Source organism: Bombina bombina, chromosome 3 (assembly GCF_027579735.1).
Source record: "Bombina bombina isolate aBomBom1 chromosome 3, aBomBom1.pri, whole genome shotgun sequence".
NCBI lineage: Eukaryota > Metazoa > Chordata > Amphibia > Anura > Bombinatoridae > Bombina > Bombina bombina.
In genome coordinates this window covers 296,250,565-296,272,903 of record NC_069501.1, presented here as the reverse complement: position 1 = coordinate 296,272,903, position 22,339 = coordinate 296,250,565, and positions in this window count along the sequence as shown.

Below are 22,339 nucleotides of genomic sequence, written 5' to 3'. Positions count from 1 at the left end.
GGGTGGTGGGTTTTACTGTTGGGGGGTATTTATATTTTTTTATTTACAGGTTAAAGAGTTGATTTCTTTGGGGCAATGCCCAGCAAAAGGCCCTTTTAAGGGCCATTGGTAGTTTATTGTAGGTTAGGGTTTTTTATTTTGTGGGGGCTTTTTTTATTTTCATAGGGCTCTTAGATTGTGTAATTAGTTTAAATATTTGATCATTTATTTTTTATTTTGTGTAACTTAGTGTTTATTTTTTTTTGTTACTTACACCTAGATTACGAGTTTTGCGTTAGAGGCTGTGCGGTGCTAACGAGCAGTTTATGCTCACTTACAGACAGCGCTGGTATTACAAGTTTTTACAAACCAGACAAGAAGTGAACGTTGAGCAAAATTTTGCTCATTACCGCACTCCAATACCAGCACTGCTTACATTAGCGGTGAGCTGGTGTAACGTGCTTGTGCACGATTTCCCCATAGGAATCAATGGGGAGAGCCGGCTGAAAAAAAGTCTAACACCTGCAAAAAAGCAGAGTAAAGCTCCTTAACGCAGCCCCATTGATTCCTAACACCCTTACATGAACCCCGAGTCTAAACACCCCTAATCTTACACTTATCAACCCCTACTCTGCCGCCCCGACATTGCCAACACCTACTTTATAATTATTAACCCCTAATCTGATGCTCCGGACACCGCCGCCACATACATTATACTTATAAACCCCTAATCTGCTGCCCCCAACATCGCCGAACCCTACATTATATTTATTAACCCCTACTCTGCTGCCCCCAATGTCGCCGCCACCTACCTACACTTATTAACCCCTAATCTGCCGCCCCCAACGTCGCCCCCACTATAATAAACATATTAACCCTAAACCGCCATACTCCCGCCTCGCAAACATAAGTTAAATATTAACCCCTAATCTGCCGGCCCTAACATCACTGCCACCTATCTATATTTATTAACCCCTAATCTGCCACCCCCAATGTCGCCGCCACTATATTAAAGTTATTAACCCCTAAACCTAAGTCTAACCCTAAACCTAACACCCCCTAACTTAAATCTAATTTAAATAAATCTAAATAAAAATTCCTATCATTAACTAAATAATTCCTATTTAAAACTAAATACTTACCTATAAAATAAACCCTAAGCTAGCTACAATATAACTAATAGTTACATTGTATCTAGCTTAGGGTTTATTTTTATTTTACAGGCAAGTTTGTATTTATTTTGACTAGGTAGAATAGTTATTAAATAGTTATTAACTATTTAATAACTACCTAGCTAAAATAAATACAAATTTACCTGTAAAATAAAACCTAACCTAAGTTACAATTACACCTAGCACTACACTATAATTAAATAAATTAACTAAATTAAATAAAATTATCTAAAGTACTAAAAACCCCCACTAAATTACAGAAAATAATAAACAAATTACAATAATTTTAAAGTAATTACACCTAATCTAATCCCCCTAACAAAATAAAAAAGCCCCCCCCAAAATAAAAAAGCCCTACCCTACACTAAATTACAAATAGCACTTAAAAGAATTCTATCAGCCAATCGGAATTGAAGGGACGCCATCTTGGATGACGTCAGTTAAAGGAACCTTCATTCAGTCTTAGCCGTCGGATAAAGAGGATGCTCAGCGTTGGATGTCTTGAAGATGGACCCACTCCGCGCTGGATGGATGAAGATAGAAGATGCCGCCTGGATGAAGACTTCTGCCCGTCTGGAAGACCACTTCGCCCGGCTTGGATGAAGACTTCTCCCGGCTTTGTTGAGGACTGTGGCCCAGTTGGATGAAGGTGATCTTCAATTATCTATCTAGGGATATTATTAAGTACATCCCCTTTAGACTGGTATGTTCTGAATCTGAGAGATCTGTTAAAAAAAATTTCAAAACAAATTAAATAATTGGTGAAGCTTCCCATTTACTCTTTCTGGTAAAATTAATTTGATAGAAATGATTCTGATCCCTAAACTTCTTTATAAGTCACAACATTTCAAATCTTTAATTCTATGTTATGAACTATTTTGAGGAAATAAAAAAATAAGGCTATCAAATTTAAAATATTGTCAGCTGAGGAACTTTGGGGCTTGGCACTCACTAATTTAAAATATTATAACTGGACATGTCTTTGTAAGTTGGCAATGGAGTGGATTTTGGATTTATCTTATAATACTTGTGCTGGATTAGAGAATGAAATTGTAATACAATATGTGTTTTAATTATTACTAATTAAATCAGCCAATAGGATTTCAGTAGCTCTCATCCGATTGGCTGATTTGAATTTCCAAAATGTAATCAGCCAATAAGAATTTTGAATTGCGTACCTTGCTTTGAAGATTTTGGGGGGCTTTTTTATTTTTTATTTTTATAGGGCTATTAGATTAGGTGTAATTATTTTTTTATTTTTTATTATTTCATTCGTTATTTTTCGTAATTTAGTGTTTGTTATTTTTTTGTAATTTAGTATTTTTTATATTTTGTAATGAAATAGTTTGTACTTTTTATAGTAGTTAATATTTTTTTAATGTGTATTTTAGTTTTCTTTAATTGGTAGTTAGTTTAATTTTAGTTTAATAGTTATATTAGTTTGATTGTTAGTTTAAACTTATTTTTTTTTAATTTGACAGGTAAATTTTAATTTAATTTAAGATAGGGAAATTGTAATTTTAATATAAAGTTAGGGCGCGTTAGGTTTAGGGGTTACTAGTTTAAATTAGTTTATTGCAATGTGGGGGCTTTCGGTTTAGGGGTTAATAGGTTTATTTAGTATATTTTGTTGTAGGGGCTTTTGGTTTAGGGGTTAATAACTTTAGTATAGTGGCAGCGATGTCGGGGAACGGTGGAATAGGGGTTAATATATTTTATCAGTGGTGGCGATGTCGGGAGCGGCAGATTAGCGGTTAATAAATGTAATTTAGTGTTTGCGATGCAGGAGGGCCTCGGTTTAGGGGTTCATAGGTAATTTATGGGTGTTTAGTGTACTTTGTAACAGTTTAGTTATGAGTTTTATGTAACAGTTTTGTAGTGTAAAATTCATAACTACTGCCCTCAGATTGCGAAACAGATCTTGTCGGTATAGGCTTAACCCAAGCTTTTTAGCCTCACCACAAAACACGTAATGGCTGTGCTATTGAAGTCCCATGAAAAAACATAATTTTTACGAGTACGGGACTGACGTTACATTACAGGCTAAAAGGCTTGCGGTACAGCTATACCGACAAAACTCGTAATGGCTGCGGTGCTGTTTTAACACTGGAATGAACATTATTTTAGTGTTAAAACATGAACGCAAAACTTGTAATCTAGGTGAATGTAGCAAATGGCACTTACAAGTTCTGATGAGTGATCAATGACACAAGTATTAAGCAATTTGATTTGTTAGTGACAGTTTAAAATGTATATTTAAATCAGATTGGCAGATGTCATAAATCATGTGATTATGCATATTCCAATCAAAAGTGGTTGAAAAATTCACTAGTGTGTGGTTTGTTTAGGAGTTTGTGTCATAATTGGCGCGAAAAGTGTTGCGTCAAATTTAGTGCGAAGTGGAGAGCTTGTATTCCATGGCTTAAACATGGTGCAAATAGATTTTCCCCAAAAGATAAAAAGGAAGTTAGCTATATTATGCTGTGTATTTATTTCATTTTTATCTCTATATCTAGTTTGGGGCAAAACTTTGCAACAAATTTGGAGAATGGAGAAATAATATTGTCCCCTTGCTTTGTAATGAGAGACAAAGTTGTAACATAATCCATAAATAGTAATGTATTTTTCATTTTTATCCCTATATCTACTAGTGCACCAAATGTGGAGCAATAATATTGTTTGATTTAGAAAGGGTATACAATTTTATTAAAGTTTCAAATTTACTTTTATTATGTAATATACTTTATTCTCTTGCAGCATCGAACATAAGCTTTCTGTGTTTTCAGACTCCTATTGATTTCTATGGCATCCACGGCCTCAAGGGTGGCAGATTGAAAACTAGGTACGCTGCGTCGTAATAGACGCAAGCGTACCTGTTAAATGTTTGATAAATTGGGGAAAAGTTTCAAATAGAGTCGAATGTGAATTCAAAACATTTGTAATGATGCAAGCATCGATTTGCGTCGGATTGAGATTGCGAGAGCGTATATTACGTCACAAATTTCAAAATTGAAAAATAGGTACGCTTGGATGAAGACTTCTGCCGGCTTCAATGAGGACTTCTGCCACTTTGTTGAGGATGGATGTCGGCTCTTCAGAAACTGTAAGTGGATCTTCGGGGGTTAGTGTTAGGATTTTTTAAGGGTTTATTGGGTGGGTTTTATTTTTAGATTAGGGTTTGGGCTTTTGAAAAAGAGCTAAATGCCCATACAAATGCCATTTTCAGGGCAATGGGGAGCTTAAGTTTTGGGGCCATTGGTAGTTTATTGTAGGTTAGTTTTTTTTATTTTGTGGGGGCTTTTTTATTCTCATAGGGCTCTTAGATTAGGTGTAATTAGTTTAAATATTTGATAATTTATTTTTTATTTTGTGTAACTTAGTGTTTATTTTTTATTGTAACTTACACCTAGATTATGAGTTTTGCGTTAGAGGCTGTGCGGTGCTAACGAGCAGTTTATGCTCACTGCTCACTTACAGACAGCACTGGTATTATGAGTTTTTACAAACCAGACAAGAAGTGAGCGTTGAGCAAAATTTTGCTCATTACCGCACTCCAATACCAGCGCTGCTTACGTTAACGGTGAGCTGGTGTAATGTGCTTGTGCACGATTTCCCCATAGAAATCAACAGGGAGAGCCGGCTGAAAAAAAGTCTAACACCTGCAAAAAAGCAGCGTAAAGCTCCTTAACACAGCCCCATTGATTCCTATGGGGAAATAAAATGTACGTTTACACCTAACACCCTAATATGAACCCCAAGTCTAAACACCCCTAATCTTACACTTATCAACCCCTACTCTGCCGCCCCCAACATTGCCGACACCTACATTATAATTATTAACCCCTAATCTGACACCCGACCTTACACTAAATTACAAATAGCCCTTAAAAGGGCCTTTTGCAAGGCATTGCCCCAAAGTAATCAGCTCTTTTACCTGTAAAAAAAAAATACAAATCTCCCCAACATTAAAACCCACCACCCACACAACCAACCCTACTCTAAAACCCACCCAATACCCCCTTAAAAAACCTAACACTAACCCCTTGAAGATCACCTTACCGGGAGAAGTCTTCATCCAACCGGGCCGAAGTCCTCAACAAAGCCGGGAGAAGTTTTCATCCAAGCTGGGCGAAGTGGTCCTCCAGACGGGAAGAAGTCTTCATCCAAACGGCATCTTCTATCTTCATTCATCCGGCGCAGAGCGGGTCCATCTTCAAGACATTCGACGCGGAGCATCCTCTTCATCCGACGGCTAAGACTGAATGAAGGATTCTTTAAATGACGTCATCCAAGATCGCATCCCTTCAATTCCGATTGGCTGATAGAATTCTATCAGCCAATCGGAATTAAGGTAGAAAAAATCCTATTGGCTGATGCAATACTGCTCACTTTTTGTCAGACTCGTAATACCGGCGCTATGCAAATCCCATTGAAAAAATATGATACGCAATTTTCGTAAGTGGATTTGCGGTATTTCCAAGTCTGGCCAAAAAAGTGAGCGGTACACCTGTATCTGCAAGACTCGTAATACCAGCGGGCAGTAAAAAGCAGCATTAGGACCGGCCAACGCTGCTTTTTAAGCCTAACGCAAAACTCGTAATCTAGCCGTTAGTGTTTGTTAGTTTTTGTAACTTAGTTGTTAGTTTTTTGTAACTTTGTAATTTTTAATTGTAGATTTAAATTATTTGAGTAGGGTTAGGTGTTAAAATGTATAATATAGTTAATTTAATTTGTAGTTTAATGTAATTTTAGTATAACAGTTAGGGTAGGTTAATTAATAGTTTAATATAGTTTAATTTAATTTTAATAAAACAGTTAGGGTAGATTAATTATTAGTTTAATATAGTTTAATTTAAATCTAAAGGTAAGTGTAAATTTATTATAAGATAGGGATGAGTTAATATTTAATATAAAGTTAGTGGGTTGTTAGGTTTAGGGGTTAATAGGTTAATTTAGTTTATGGCAATGTGGGGGGCTGGCGGTTTAGGGGTTAATAGGTTTAGTAAGTGGTAGTAAGTGGTAGTGATGTGGGAGGCCAGAGTTTTAGGGGATTTAGTTTTAGTTAGTTGGTGGTGGGATAGGGGTTAATAACTTTATTAGAGTTGCGGTGGGCTCCGGGAGAGCTGGTTTAGGGGTCAATAACTTTATTTAGTTGCGGCAGGGTCCGGGAGCGGCGGGATAGGGGTTAATAATTTTATTAGAGTTCCGGTGGGCTCCGGGAGCGGCTGGGCTCCGGGAGCGGCTGGGCTCCGGGAGCGGCGCTTTAGGGGTTAATAACTTTATTTAGTTGCGGCGGGGTCCAGGAGTGGAAGAATAGGGGTTAAACAGTTTAGTATAGTGGCGGTTTTTAGTGACAGTATACAAATAAAGCTGTGAAAAAGCTGAATAGCAGTGAGATCAATGACTGTTAGTTAACAGCAGTCCGCTGCTCATCGCCCCGTACTTGGTGCACGTTTTTTTTTTACAGCTTTTTTGTTAAATATGGAGAGTGTATACAGGTCCACAGCCGCGATGTTAGGCGATGTCAGGCGAGTGTATTGGTGCCGTCGAATGCAAGTAAGTTGACGGCTTGATAACTAGGCCTCTAATACAGTACCTTCAGTTAGTTGAGCAAAACAGCCAGCTCTTATTCTGCTTCCATTTGTGACATCTAAGATAACAGAGGAGAGTCCGAGAGATCCTTCACCCCAGACACAAGAAATCGGGGGATTTATGCAGTGGTGGCCCCAAAGAGACTCCGCTCGAGATGCCAGCGGGCTGAGGAAACTGCAATACACTTCTGCAGGGTTCCAGCACTTCTCGACCCGGTCTCCGTTAAATGTGGTAAAAAAGGTATTTAGCTGCCTTATTTGCTCCGCATAAGCAGCTCCTTGCTCGCGGCGCCCTCTTGCAACAGGCCCACAGGGCGAGACAGGCTGTATAGATACGAATCCGCAATGCCTCCACTCACAGCACTGGTGGGTGGAGGATCTGTGATATACACCTGTAGGGGCTTGACTCCTTACATAGGTTATCAGCTGTGACCTCAGAAACCAGATAATTTCCTCATGGCAGACACGGAGGACAGAAGAGACTTGTAAAAGTATGATCTCTTAATACCTCCACTCGCAATATCGGTGGGCGGAGGGTCCGGGGTGTATACCTGCAAAGACTTGACTCCCTGGTCACTGTGGCCACAGGTACCAGATGCCTCCTCACCTCGCACATGGAGGGCAAGGGAGGTTGTACCAGAGTAGTCCCTTGATGCCTGTCATATATCTCAGTGCTGATTTGAAAAAGTCTGATGATCTCAACTGCAGACTACTTAAGTTTGGTCAGGAATTCTATGTAGAGATATTGTAAAAAGGGGATGTTGTAAGTCCATTTTTACTTAGTAGTATAAAAGTTCTTTACTTGCCTGTAAGCAGACTGAAAGTGAATCCTGCTGTAGCCTCTGTTGTTAACTGTAGGTGGTTGCAGCAGTGATAAAATGGTTAAATATCTGCTCTGTTGTTCTCTGTGACTCTGCAGAGTGGGTGTGTGGAGGCCAGCCAATAGGAGAGGCTGAAACACTGACAGGCTTAGAATCGGCTCTGTGTGTTTTCTGTGTCTCTGCAGAGAGGGTGTGTGGGGATCCGCCAATTAGGGAGCTGGAAATGCTGACAGTCTTGGTTTGCAGTTTTCTCAAGCAGGATCGATAGGAAATGCAGGGGTTGAAGTGAGAAAACTTCCTAGCATTAATAAAGCTTGCTTACTTGGTGGTTACAGTTTAAGTGTTGGTAAAGGCATTAAATTATAGGCAGAGGTAGGATAAGATACTGCAACAATAAGATGACTGGTAACCTTGCTGGGGTCTTGTGTCTGCTTAGCAGCATCCAGTATTCTGGTAATCTGTAAATACTCAGGACAGCAATGCATAGGATAAGTTGTTATAAGTATAGATTTTGTGATACCAGTAGCTTGCTTGATGTAGTCCTCCAGGAGTGGAAAGTATGATAGAAAACTGACTGTTATTCAGAAATAGCCAAGAGAGTTCAGAGACAGCTTGTTCTTAGGAACAATACACTACACTACCAAACAAATTAATTGGCAGGTTTGTGTGGGAGGTGCAAGGATTTATAGAAAGGAATTAAAGGGATATACACCAACAGAAGAATGTCCTGACAATGCCTCTACTTCCAGAGTTAGTGGGTAAAAGGTTCACGGCTTGTGTCTAAAGCTTGGCTCCTTGTAAAGCTATAGCAGCTATAGCCGCAGAGACCGGGCACCTCCTCAGATCAGGTATAGAGGACAGGAAAAGCTGCACAGGTGACAACGCTTAGTATTTCCCCTCAAAACACAGTGGCTAGGGGGTTCCTCTTTACTTCTAGAGGTAATGGCTGTTGCCTGGCATCCTTCTGTGACCAGCAAAATTAGGCAAAAGATACTACCCTCCTCTCACGCAGCTACGGTGGGTGAGTAGGGTGACTGTTTGCAAAATTAAAGGGACAGTCTAGTATAAATTAAACTTTCATTATTCAGATGGAACGTGTAATTTTAATCAACTTTCCAATTTACTTTTATCATCAAATTTGCTTTTTTCTCTTGGTATTCTTAGTTTAAACTAAGCATAGGTAGGCTCATATGCTAATTTCTAAGCCTTTGAGGGCTGCCTCTTATCACATGCTTTTTAAATCTCTTTTCAACACAAAGAGACAGAAAGTACATGTGGGCCATATAGATAACACTGTGTTCAGGCACAGGGAGTTATTAAAGATTAAGCAAAGGGGGGGGGGGGGGCGTGTCTGACCATTGGCCAAGATGGCTGCTTCTTAATTCTGGCTGATTAAGAGAGAGGATAAAACTGCTGTTTACCTCTCTATCGACCATAAACCTAGTGTTTTTTTTCCAGAGGATATTGGAAGTGAATATCTGTGGAACCGATTTATACTATTTTCATACTAGTTCTCAGCCTGACTACGGCTTGGAGCTTCATCTACCCCCCCCCCCCCCCCAGTATCCTGTTTACGCAGAACATTCAGTCATTTGTACTGAAGCAAATCAAAGTAGGGACTACTACAATAACCGGCATTTATAGCCACTTCAAGTTTATTCCTGATCTGAGATTGTATTGGGCGATAAGTTACTGTTAAAGATTCTGAGACATCGCCAATATCATAGGAGTGTGTTGGAGACACAAAATGGAGGCCGTGCTACAATGGGAACAATCCATCGCAACCTTGATCACTCAATTTACTCAACAGCTTGCTAGTGAGGTGAGATTGTCATTTACCTCTTTAGCCGTTGTGAATGACTCTGAGCAGCCCTCTCTCACCCATAGCGCAGTAGCTTCCCAGAGGGTACTTGCTTGTCCTGGACATCTATGCATGAGATCGCATGTAGGTTTGTGTAACGCAGCTGAACTTTCTCAATACATAGAGGAACCCCAAGATAGTTTGCCTACCTTACTATGGACCCAAATTTACACTGAGCCATTATCCAGGCAATCTGTGGGGAGCAAGCGGAACCAATTTGACACTCGACCATGTAAGCAGAATACATTATCACAGGGTCCTAGTGCCATAAAAATTGATAGCCCTGACGAACTGGTAAAGAGCATGAAGAGAAAAATGCTCCCTACTACAGTTGCTATGGAATCTAAAGTGAGGCGATCTTCACTAGAAGAAGAGGTTGATTTTATGCTGCGTCCTACAGTGAGGCGGCCGATCGCTGGGGGACCAGCAGACAGAGACAGTATGGTGATGTAGGTTCCTATATTCACGCGGAGATTGGAGGCTCGAAAACAGCTGTCCCTGCGGAAACTGGAGGGAGAAGCAGCTACGTTCGGCTGTTTGTCTAGGTCGGAAGCAAATGTTGTCTTAAAGTCTGACCGCTCCGTGGTAAGCCTCTGTTTGGAGTTAGAGACCAACATGGATGCAGAGAGGCCTCCTCCGGTTCAGGCCGGTGTGGGGTGAAGTCGCTGCAGAGATAAGCTGACGGCTCTGGGACACACAGGGTTCAGGTTTTGCTTCTATGTATTTTAGTTGTATTTTAGTTGAGGAAAAGACGTTTCTTGTCCGGATTGATTTCCCACCACTAGCTATTATGTCAAGCTGAACTGTTCTTTCAAAATTACTGAGATAAACATATAAGCTGTTACTAGGTCTTAACTTGCAAGTTTGATTATTTGTGTGATCCTTGTTCTTCTATGTATAAATCCTTTTGTGTGCTTGGTTTGTACAAATGTTAGAACTTTTAGTGGATCAGTTCATAAACATATCTATTTTTTTTATTATTATTATTATTATTATTATTATTATTATATACACCATTAGAAATGTAATTTTGTCTCCTGTGCAGGATTTGTTGTTTTTTTTGTTTGTTTGTTTGTATTTTAGTTGCTAGTTTTATATTTGATCTGCAAAACATGCCTTGAAACCCTGTTAATATGTAGGGACTGAACCCTCTAGTGTGCCCCAACAAAGTAGTTCATCCTATGTTATAGTCAAAAATTCATATCCTAACAAATACGCTAGCCTTAATGATGGCATTTAGCCGGAACTCTGTGCTTAGTGTATCTCCATAAGTTTAAATATTTATTTTAATATTGATACGACCTGCCATCACAATTAAAAATTACCTTCAGTATTTCATGCTCCGAGTCCCCCCCCCTCAGAATAGTTTACTTGTTAAGATAAAGGACACAGATCCCAGGTTTAAACTCCTAAGTATTATATTTATGTGTGTTTCATTCTTGAAGATATTGTTAGTCCCCACTAAGAGCCTAAAATTGGCCCCCTATGATTTAACATGTTTCAATAGCGCTTAAAAGGCCCAAAAGGGCCCTTATATTAAAATAACCTCCCGTTTATTTCATGTTATAGATGTGTTGGAGGTCCAAAAGTGGCCTTGCTTATGGTATGGAGGTAGAAAACTGAGGATCAGTATTTGATATTTCTTTCTTATATTATACTATACAAATATCACTTAGACAGTTGCCTTCAATAATGTATTTTATATTAGATATATGTACGTATCTGGTTTTATGTCATTTCATTGCTAATGAACATGCTGCCTGTCGATTTCAGTTATCTCGCAAAGATATTTTCTGTATGTTTGTTTTTCCTTTATCCTCAATAAAAATTATAAAAAAAAAAAAAAAAAAAAGATTAAGCACAAGGGGGAAACTTCCGGGTGGTGGCCATGATAGGTCGCATGATTTCTAGCTCCTACAATCCTCGGCACAAATCTGCATAAAATTCTCTTTTTGACATCTCATTGCACATATCTTTTGGGTTAAAATACCGCAGCAGAGTAAGCTCATCCGTGCACAACTATTATTCTCAGATTTGATGCAACATCCAGCACCCCGGAATAAACTAAAGGTTGCGGCCTTCCATCTTACCCCCCCGGCAGGGCAATGGCTTGCCTCTGTCGTTAGACAGCAGTGAGATCCCGCAAAACACTGCATATTCTCTTACCAGCAAGACACTGCATATAACTGGAACAACACCGCTTTCCATACCCTTGCCTACTGCTCACTACCATTCATCTACTATGGAGATCATTTAAACTTTTTAGAGGAGCTGCGCAGCCTGCTTGCTAGCCACCATGCTGCCTTGGAGAATAAACTGTCTATGTCATTTAACACCCACAGCATCTATTCATTCCAGCAACCTACCCAACTTGAAACCAGGGCGTTGAAAGGGGGGAGTGATGGCGCTTTGGGGCCCCGACGTCCACATCCTACCTTCAAAGCTTCTAAGAGGAGTCTGGAACCTAGGACTGCAGAAGCGGCAGACCGACACAAGAAAAGGCCAGTGAAAAGTGCGGAGGCTGTTCCTCGTAGCCCTACTAATCCTGTGGTACCGCATTTGCAGAGCCTCACATAGATGTGTCACAGTACAGGGAGAGCAAGGAATCCAGCCTGCAAATGCTTCTAACTCAAAAACAAGACCGGGGACATAAAAATCCAGTGAAGCATATCATGTACCCACCCTCAAATATATTGCGACATGTGCCCCTTAAGAAAGTAAACCAACCCTTGCCGGCATTACTGGGGCTACATATCCCCAATACCATACCTCAGGTTTACGCAGTCATGCTGCAAGGACTCCAAGTAGGGGGGCTGCAGATGCAGGAAAAAGTAGGAAACCACAGACAAGTGCTTCCAGCGCAAAAACAAGACCGCATCAACACGATCTCCCCACCGCATGTTGAATATCTTCCCTCAGTCATGATGAAGATGCATATGTCCCCCTGTACTGCAGCTCAATACTTGTCGACCTTAATGTGGCCATATTTGCATCATCGCATTGTTTGGGACCCAGGAGCTCTACTTTTCCCTTGACACGCTATGGTAAAGTATACTGACTTTGAAATCAGGAGTAAGATGACTCTTAGGCCTGTCATCATCCCAAGCAGTGACTCCCTGTTCCTTATATAACACCTGCTGAACTTGAATGCATGGAACTTTAAGTTAATGTTGACCATTGCCCATATTGTTTTTCTTTTGCGAATTCATATCTTACCATCCTTGCGCAATTAAGTACACTTTAATGTTAAAGACTAGTGAAATCTGGCACTGATTATAACATATGAGCCTAATGTTTTATAGCATTTATTGTATCTTGATAGTGTACATATGGTGAAGCTCACTATGAGGCTGTAGTCCTCTCTATATTCAGATACTAAATTCTTCTTCCATAGCTTTTAATGTAGGCTGGTCCTGCAGTCCTAGTATTGTTATTTGTCATTGCTTACGTTTTAGCATTATCATCAGGCCATCCAGTATAATTTAGCTAGTGTGTCTAAGTTTGTATATCAGGGGGAAGGTATACTATATATGCTCTATCCTATATGTTATTAGTGTCAAGTGGCAAAAAAAATTGCTTTTGACTAACAGCGGTATGCCACTTAGCTTTATTGGTCTCTATATTATTATTATGAACCTCTCTTTGGCCTAGATTTAGAGTTTGGCGGTAGCCGTGAAAACCAGCGTTAGAGGCTCCTAACACTGGTTTTAGGCTACCGCTGGTATTTGGAGTCAGTCAGGAAAGGGTCTAACGCTCACTTTGCAGCCGCGACTTTTCCATACCGCAGATCCCCTTACGTCAATTGCGTATCCTATCTTTTCAATGGGATCTTTCTAACTCCGGTATTTAGAGTCGTGTCTGAAGTGAGCGTTAGAATTCTAACGACAAAACTCCAGCCGCAGAAAAAAGTCAGTAGTTAAGAGCTTTATGGGCTAACGCCAGTTTATAAAGCTCTTAACTACTGTGCTCTAAAGTACACTAACACCCATAAACTACCTATGTACCCCTAAACCGAGGTCCCCCCACATCGCCGCCACTCGATTAAATTTTTTTAACCCCTAATCTGCCGACCGCCACCTACGTTATACTTATGTACCCCTGATCTGCTGCCCCTAACACCGCCGACCCCTATATTATATTTATTAACCCCTAATCTGCCCCCCTCAACGTCGCCGGCAGCTACCTACAATAATTAACCCCTAATCTGCCGACCGCCACCTACGTTATCCTTATGTACCCCTAATCTGCTGCCCCTAACACCGCCGACCCCTATATTATATTTATTAACCCCTAATCTGCCCCCCTCAACGTCGCCTCCACCTGCCTACACTTATTAACCCCTAATCTGCCGAGCGGACTGCACCGCTACTATAATAAAGTTATTAACCCATAATCCGCCTCACTCCCGCCTCAATAACCCTATAATAAATAGTATTAACCCCTAATCTGCCCTCCCTAACATCGCTGACACATAACTTCAAGTATTAACCCCTAATCTGCAGACTGGAGCTCACCGCTATTCTAATAAATGTATTAACCCCTAAAGCTAAGTCTAACCCTAACACTAACACCCCCCTAAGTTAAATATAATTTAAATCTAACAAAATAAATTAACTCTTATTAAATAAATTATTCCTATTTAAAGCTAAATACTTACCTGTAAAATAAATCCTAATATAGCTACAATATAAATTATAATTATATTATAGCTATTTTAGGATTTATATTTATTTTACAGGTAACTTTGTATTTATTTTAACCAGGTACAATAGCTATTAAATAGTTAAGAACTATTTAATAGCTAAAATAGTTAAAATAATTACAAAATTACCTGTAAAATAAATCCTAACCTAAGTTAAAATTAAACCTAACACTACACTATCAATAAATTAATTAAATAAAATACCTACAATTATCTACAATTAAACCTAACACTACACTATCAATAAATTAATTAAATACAATTCCTACAAATAACTACAATGAAATAAACTAACTAAAGTACAAAAAATAAAAAAGAACTAAGTTACAAAAAATAAAAAAATATTTACAAACATTAGAAAAAATTACAACAATTTTAAACTAATTACACCTACTCTAAGCCCCCTAATAAAATAACAAAGACCCCCAAAATAAAAAAATGCCCTACCCTATTCTAAATTACAAAAGTTCAAAGCTCTTTTACCTTACCAGCCCTGAACAGGGCCCTTTGCGGGGCATGCCCCAAAGAATTCAGCTCTTTTGCCTGTAAAAAAAACACATACAATACCCCCCCCCAACATTACAACCCACCACCCACATACCCCTAATCTAACCCAAACCCCCCTTAAATAAACCTAACACTAAGCCCCTGAAGATCTTCCTACCTTATCTTCACCTCGCCGGGTATCACACCGATCGGTCCTGGCTCCAAAATCTTCATCCAACCCAAGCGGGGGCTAGACATCCATCATCCGGTGGCTGAAGAGGTCCAGAAGAGGCTCCAAAATCTTCATCCTAGATTGATCCGCGCTGGAGGTCTTCACGATGGAGCCGGTCCTCATCGGATGAAGATAGAAGATGCCGCTTGGATCAAGATGGTTGCCGGTCTGGATCGCCTCTTCTTCCCGGATAGGATGAAGATTTTGGAGCCTCTTCTGGACCTCTTCAGCCACCGAATGATGGATGTCTAGCCCCCGCTTTGGTTGGATGAAGATTTTGGAGCCAGGACCGATCAGTGTGATACCCGGCGAGGTGAAGATAAGGTAGGAAGATCTTCAGGGGCTTAGTGTTAGGTTTATTTAAGGGGGGTTTGGGTTAGATTAGGGGTATGTGGGTGGTGGGTTGTAATGTTGGGGGGGGTATTGTATGTGTTTTTTTACAGGCAAAAGAGCTGAATTCTTTGGGGCATGCCCCGCAATGGGCCCTGTTCAGGGCTGGTAAGGTAAAAGAGCTTTGAACTTTTGTAATTTAGAATAGGGTAGGGCATTTTTTTATTTTGGGGGTCTTTGTTATTTTATTAGGGGGCTTAGAGTAGGTGTAATTAGTTTAAAATTGTTGTAATTTTTTTCTAATGTTTGTAAATATGTTTTTATTTTTTGTAACTTAGTTCTTTTTTATTTTTTGTACTTTAGTTAGTTTATTTAATTGTATTTATTTGTAATAATTGTATTTAATTAATTTATTGATAGTGTAGTGTTAGGTTTAATTGTAGATAATTGTAGGTATTTTATTTAATTAATTTATTGATAGTGTAGTGTTAGGTTTAATTGTCACTTAGTTTAGGATTTATTTTACAGGTAATTTTGTAATTATTTTAACTATTTTAGCTATTAAATAGTTCTTAACTATTTAATAGCTATTGTACCTGGTTAAAATAATTACAAAGTTGCTTGTAAAATAAATATAAATCCTAAAATAGCTATAATATAATTATAATTTATATTGTAGCTATATTAGGGTTTATTTTACAGGTAAGTATTTAGCTTTAAATAGGAATAATTTATTTAATAAGAGTTAATTTATTTCATTAGATTTAAATTATATTTAATTTAGGGGGGTGTTAGGGTTAAAGTTAGACTTAGCTTTAGGGGTTAATAAATTTATTAGAGTAGCGGAGAGCTCCTGTCGGCAGATTAGGGGTTAATACTTGAAGTTAGGTGTCGGCAATGTTAGGGAGGGCAGATTAGGGGTTAATACTATTTATTATAGGGTTATTGAGGCGGGAGTGAGGCGGATTAGGGGTTAATACATTTATTATAGTAGCGCTCAGGTCCGGTCGGTAGATTAGGGGTTAATAAGTGTAGTTAGGTGGAGGCGATGTTGGGAGCGGCAGATTAGGGGTTAATAAATATAATATAGGGGTCGGCGATGTTAGGGCAGCAGATTAGGGGTACATAGGGATAATGTAGGTGGCGGGGGTGTACGGAGCGGCAAATTAGGGGTTACAAATAATATGCAGGGGTCAGCGATAGCGGGGGCGGCAGATTAGGGGTTAATAAGTTTGAGGTTAGGGGTGTTTAGACTCGGGGTACATGTTAGAGTGTTAGGTGCAGACGTAGGAAGTGTTTCCCCATAGGAAACAATGGGGCTGCGTTAGGAGCTGAACGCGGCTTTTTTGCAGGTGTTAGTTTTTTTTTCAGCTCAAACAGCCCCATTGTTTTCTATGGGGGAATCGTGCACGAGCACGTTTTTGAAGCTGGCCGCGTCCGTAAGCAACTCTGGTATCGAGAGTTGCAGTGACGGTAAATATGCCTGTACGCTCCCTTTTTGGAGCCTAACGCAGCCATTCTGTGAACTCTCAATACCAGAGGTATTTAAAAGGTGCGGCCAGAAAAAAGCCAGTGTTAGCTACGTGGGTCGTTACCGACAAAACTCTAAATCTAGGCGTTTGTTTGTACAATGTGGGGATCTTCATGCCTACAGTTATGTCTCCTATACGTGGGACTTACGCTATTATTATCAACTACCAGCTATAAGATAAAGATGTACACCATGTTTTTTATAATCTTCTTGTAAGTATCAGGTACAGTGTGATATGTTGAAGGGGTTAGGATACGCAGACTGCCTTTTTAGTAATACTACCTAGATATTAAGATTTGACTATTCTATGCTGTAAGAAAGGGGAGTACTTTGTCTCACATGATAACTTAGGGTAGATCTCTATAACCAGCTCTTAAGAAATTTTAATATGACATCCAGTTCTTAAAGATGTATCTGCTTCTGACTCAATCCCCCTTCTTTAACTATATTACAGCAGGGATCTCCAGAAAAGCAGCTAAGTTTCATGTGAACAGTAAAGATATTTCTACTAATATTTTTTTTATTTTTTGCTTTATACATATAATAAGGGTTTACATCTTGTTTGTTGTGTCCTTTTTATAATTAACAGTTGTAACTTTCCTAATCATTATAGCTTTACTGCATATCTTAATCACTATGGCCTAGATTTGGAGTTTGGCGGTAAAAGGGCTGTTAACGCTCCGCGGGCTTTTTTCTGGCCGCACCATAAAATTAACTCTGGTATCGAGAGTTCAAACAAATGCTGCGTTAGGCTCCAAAAAAGGAGCGTAGAGCATTTTTACCGCAAATGCAACTCTCGATACCAGAGTTGCTTACGGACGCGGCCAGCCTCAAAAACGTGCTCGTGCACGATTCCCCCATAGGAAACAATGGGACTGTTTGAGCTGAAAAAAACCCTAACACCTGCAAAAAAGCAGCGTTCAGCTCCTAACGCAGCCCCATTGTTTCCTATGGGGAAACACTTCCTACGTCTGCACCTAACACTCTAACATGTACCCCGAGTCTAAACACCCCTAACCTTACACTTATTAACCCCTAATCTGCCTGCCCCCGCTATCGCTGACCCCTGCATATTTTTTTTAACCCCTAATCTGCCGCTCCGTAAACCGCCGCAACCTACGTTATCCCTATGTACCCCTAATCTGCTGCCCTAACATCGCCGACCCCTATATTATATTTATTAACCCCTAATCTGCCCCCCTCAACGTCGCCGACACCTGCCTACACTTATTAACCCCTAAGCTGCCGAGCGGACCTGAGCGCTACTATAATAAAGTTATTAACCCCTAATCCGCCTCACTAACCCTATCATAAATAGTATTAACCCCTAATCTGCCCTCCCTAACATCGCCGACACCTACCTTCAATTATTAACCCCTAATCTTCCGAGCGGAGCTCACCGCTATTCTAATAAATGTATTAACCCCTAACGCTAAGTCTAACCCTAACACTAACACCCCCCCCTAACTTAAATATAATTTACATCTAACGAAATTAATTAACTCTTATTAAATAAATGATTCCTATTTAAAGCTAAATACTTACCTGTAAAATAAATCCTAATATAGCTACAATATAAATTATAATTACATTGTAGCTATTTTAGGATTAATATTTATTTTACAGGCAACTTTGTAATTATTTTAACCAGGTACAATAGCTATTAAATAGTTAAGAACTATTTAATAGTTACCTAGTTAAAATAATAACAAATTTACCTGTAAAATAAATCCTAACCTAAGATATAATTAAACCTAACACTACCCTATCAATAAAATAATTAAATAAACTACCTACAATTACCTACAATTAACCTAACACTACACTATCAATAACTTAATTAAACACAATTCCTACAAATAAATACAATTAAATAAACTAGCTAAAGTACAAAAAATAAAAAAGAACTAAGTTACAAAAAATAAAAAAATATTTACAAACATAAGAAAAATATTACAACAATTTTAAACTAATTACACCTACTCTAAGCCCCCTAATAAAATAACAAAGCCCCCCAAAATAAAAAATTCCCTACCCTATTCTAAATTAAAAAAGTTACAAGCTCTTTTACCTTACCAGCCCTGAACAGGGCCCTTTGCGGGGCATGCCCCAAGAATTTCAGCTCTTTTGCCTGTAAAAGAATAAATACAATACCCCCCCCCAACATTACAACCCACCACCCACATACCCCTAATCTAACCCAAACCCCCCTTAAATAAACCTAACACTAAGCCCCTGAAGATCTTCCTACCTTGTCTTCACCATACCAGGTTCACCGATCCGTCCTGGCTCCAACATCTTCATCCAACCCAAGCGGGGGTTGGCGATCCATCATCCGGTGCTGAAGAGGTCCAGAAGAGGCTCCAAAGTCTTCCTCCTATCCGGCAAGAAGAGGACATCCGGACCGGCAAACATCTTCTCCAAGCGGCATCTTCGATCTTCTTCCATCCGGTGCGGAGCGGGTCCATCTTGAAGCAGGCGACGCGGATCCATCCTCTTCTTCCGTTGTCTCCCGACTAATGACGGTTCCTTTAAGGGACGTCATCCAAGATGGCGTCCCTCGAATTCCGATTGGCTGATAGGATTCTATCAGCCAATCGGAATTAAGGTAGGAATTTTCTGATTGGTTGATGGAATCGGAATTTGAGGGACGCCATCTTGGATGACGTCCCTTAAAGGAACCGTCATTAGTCGGGAGACAACGGAAGAAGAGGATGGATCCGCGTCGCCTGCTTCAAGATGGACCCGCTCCGCACCGGATGGAAGAAGATCGAAGATGCCGCTTGGAGAAGATGTTTGCCTGGTCCGGATGTCCTCTTCTTGCCGGATAGGAGGAAGACTTTGGAGCCTCTTCTGGACCTCTTCAGCACCGGATGATGGATCGCCAACCCCCGCTTGGGTTGGATGAAGATTTTGGAGCCAGGACGGATCGGTGATACCTGGTATGGTGAAGACAAGGTAGGAAGATCTTCAGGGGCTTAGTGTTAGGTTTATTTAAGGGGGGTTTGGGTTAGATTAGGGGGTATGTGGGTGGTGGGTTGTAATGTTGGGGGGGGGGTATTGTATTTATTCTTTTACAGGCAAAAGAGCTGAAATTCTTGGGGCATGCCCCGCAAAGGGCCCTGTTCAGGGCTGGTAAGGTAAAAGAGCTTGTAACTTTTTTAATTTAGAATAGGGTAGGGAATTTTTTATTTTGGGGGGCTTTGTTATTTTATTAGGGGGCTTAGAGTAGGTGTAATTAGTTTAAAATTGTTGTAATATTTTTCTTATGTTTGTAAATATTTTTTTATTTTTTGTAACTTAGTTCTTTTTTATTTTTTGTACTTTAGCTAGTTTATTTAATTGTATTTATTTGTAGCAATTGTGTTTAATTAATTTATTGATAGTGTAGTGTTAGGTTAATTGTAGGTAATTGTAGGTAGTTTATTTAATTATTTTATTGATAGGGTAGTGTTAGGTTTAATTATATCTTAGGTTAGGATTTATTTTACAGGTAAATTTGTAATTATTTTAACTAGGTAACTATTAAATAGTTATTAACTATTTAATAGCTATTGTACCTGGCTAAAATAAATACCAAGTTGCCTGTAAAATAAATATTAATCCTAAAATAGCTATAATATAATTATAATTTATATTGTAGCTATATTAGGATTTATTTTACAGGTAAGTATTTAGCTTTAAATAGGAATAATTTATTTAATAAGAGTTAATTTATTTCGTTAGATGTAAATTATATTTAAGTTAGGGGGGTGTTAGTGTTAGGGTTAGACTTAGCTTTAGGGGTTAATCAATTTATTAGAATAGCGGTGAGCTCCGGTCGTCAGATTAGGGGTTAATAATTGAAGTTAGGTGTCGGCGATGTTAGGGAGGGCAGATTAGGGGGTTAATACTATTTATTATAGGGTTAGTGAGGCGGGTTAGGGGTTAATAACTTTATTATAGTAGCGCTCAGGTCCGCTCGGCAGATTAGGGGTTAATAAGTGTAGGCAGGTGTCGGCGACGTTGAGGGGGGCAGATTAGGGGTTAATAAATATAATATAGGGGTCGGCGGTGTTAGGGGTAGCAGATTAGGGGTACATAGGGATAACGTAGGTGGCGGCGCTTTGCGGTCGGAAGATTAGGGGTTAATTATTGTAAGTAGCTGGCGGCGACGTTGTGGGGGGCAGGTTAGGGGTTAATAAATGTAATACAGGGGTCGGCGGGGTTAGGGGCAGCAGATTAGGGGTACATAAGTATAACGTAGGTGGCGGTCGGCAGATTAGGGGTTAAAAATTTTAATCGAGTGGCGGCGATGTGGGGGGGGCCTCGGTTTAGGGGTACATAGGTAGTTTATGGGTGTTAGTGTACTTTAGGGTACAGTAGTTAAGAGCTTTATGAACCGGCGTTAGCCAGAAAGCTCTTAACTCCTGCTATTTTCAGGCGGCTGGAATTTTGTCGTTAGAGCTCTAACGCTCACTTCAGAAACGACTCTAAATACCGGCGTTAGAAAGATCCCATTGAAAAGATAGGATACGCAAATGGCGTAGGGGGATCTGCGGTATGGAAAAGTCGCGGCTGAAAAGTGAGCGTTAGACCCTTTAATCACTGACTCCAAATACCAGCGGGCGGCCAAAACCAGCGTTAGGAGCCTCTAACGCTGGTTTTGACGGCTACCGCCAAACTCCAAATCTAGGCCTTAAGTTCTAAAAAGTTAAAAAGAGGTTCTTCATTTGGGATCCATGAGTGGCCCTGTCACACAATCGCTTACCCACCTTACATTATGTTAATAGCATTTTTGTGGTCCAAGAGTGGCCGAAAAAAACTCCTATGGTGGGTGTAATGTTTGAACAGCGCTTAATGCTTGTATTTAATGTGTAATTTGTCATTTAATGGTATTGTGTAGCTGTGGAATTTCTATTGCCAACTAGGGATAGGTGAATGTGTTTATATCCAAATTCGAATGTTAGAACGAATGTTATTGTAGAAATTCGATTTACATAATAGAATGTTGATAAGAACGAATATTCTTAAAAATTCAATTTTCGAATGTTATTTACAGTTTTCGAATGTCACATTCGAATTCGAATGTTACATTCGAATTCGAATATTACATTTATATAACACAATTGTAGACTAGAAACACTATTTCGAATGTCACATTCGAATCGATCATTACATTCGAATCGAATGTCACATTCGAATTTGAATATTACATTTATAAAACACAGTATTAGACTAGAAATACTATTTCGAATTCAAATGTCACATTCAAATTGAATATCACATTCGAATCGAATATCACATTTAAAACACAGTATTAGACTAGAAATACTATTTCAAATTCGAATGTGACATTCGAATTCGAATGTAGCATTCAAATTCGAATATTACTTTTATTAAACACAGTTGTAGACTAGAAATACTATTTCAAATTTGAATGTCACATTTGAATTCGAATATCACATTCGAATTTGAATATTACATTTCGAAATTGAATGAATACATAGCTAAACATTCTATTATTCGAACGAATATTTTCGAATTTTATTGAAAAATTAGAAAACGAAAATTCAAAAATAGAATGTTAGAATGTTATATAAACATTCGAAATTCGATTCGAACGAACGAATGTATCAAAATTCGTTTTAAATT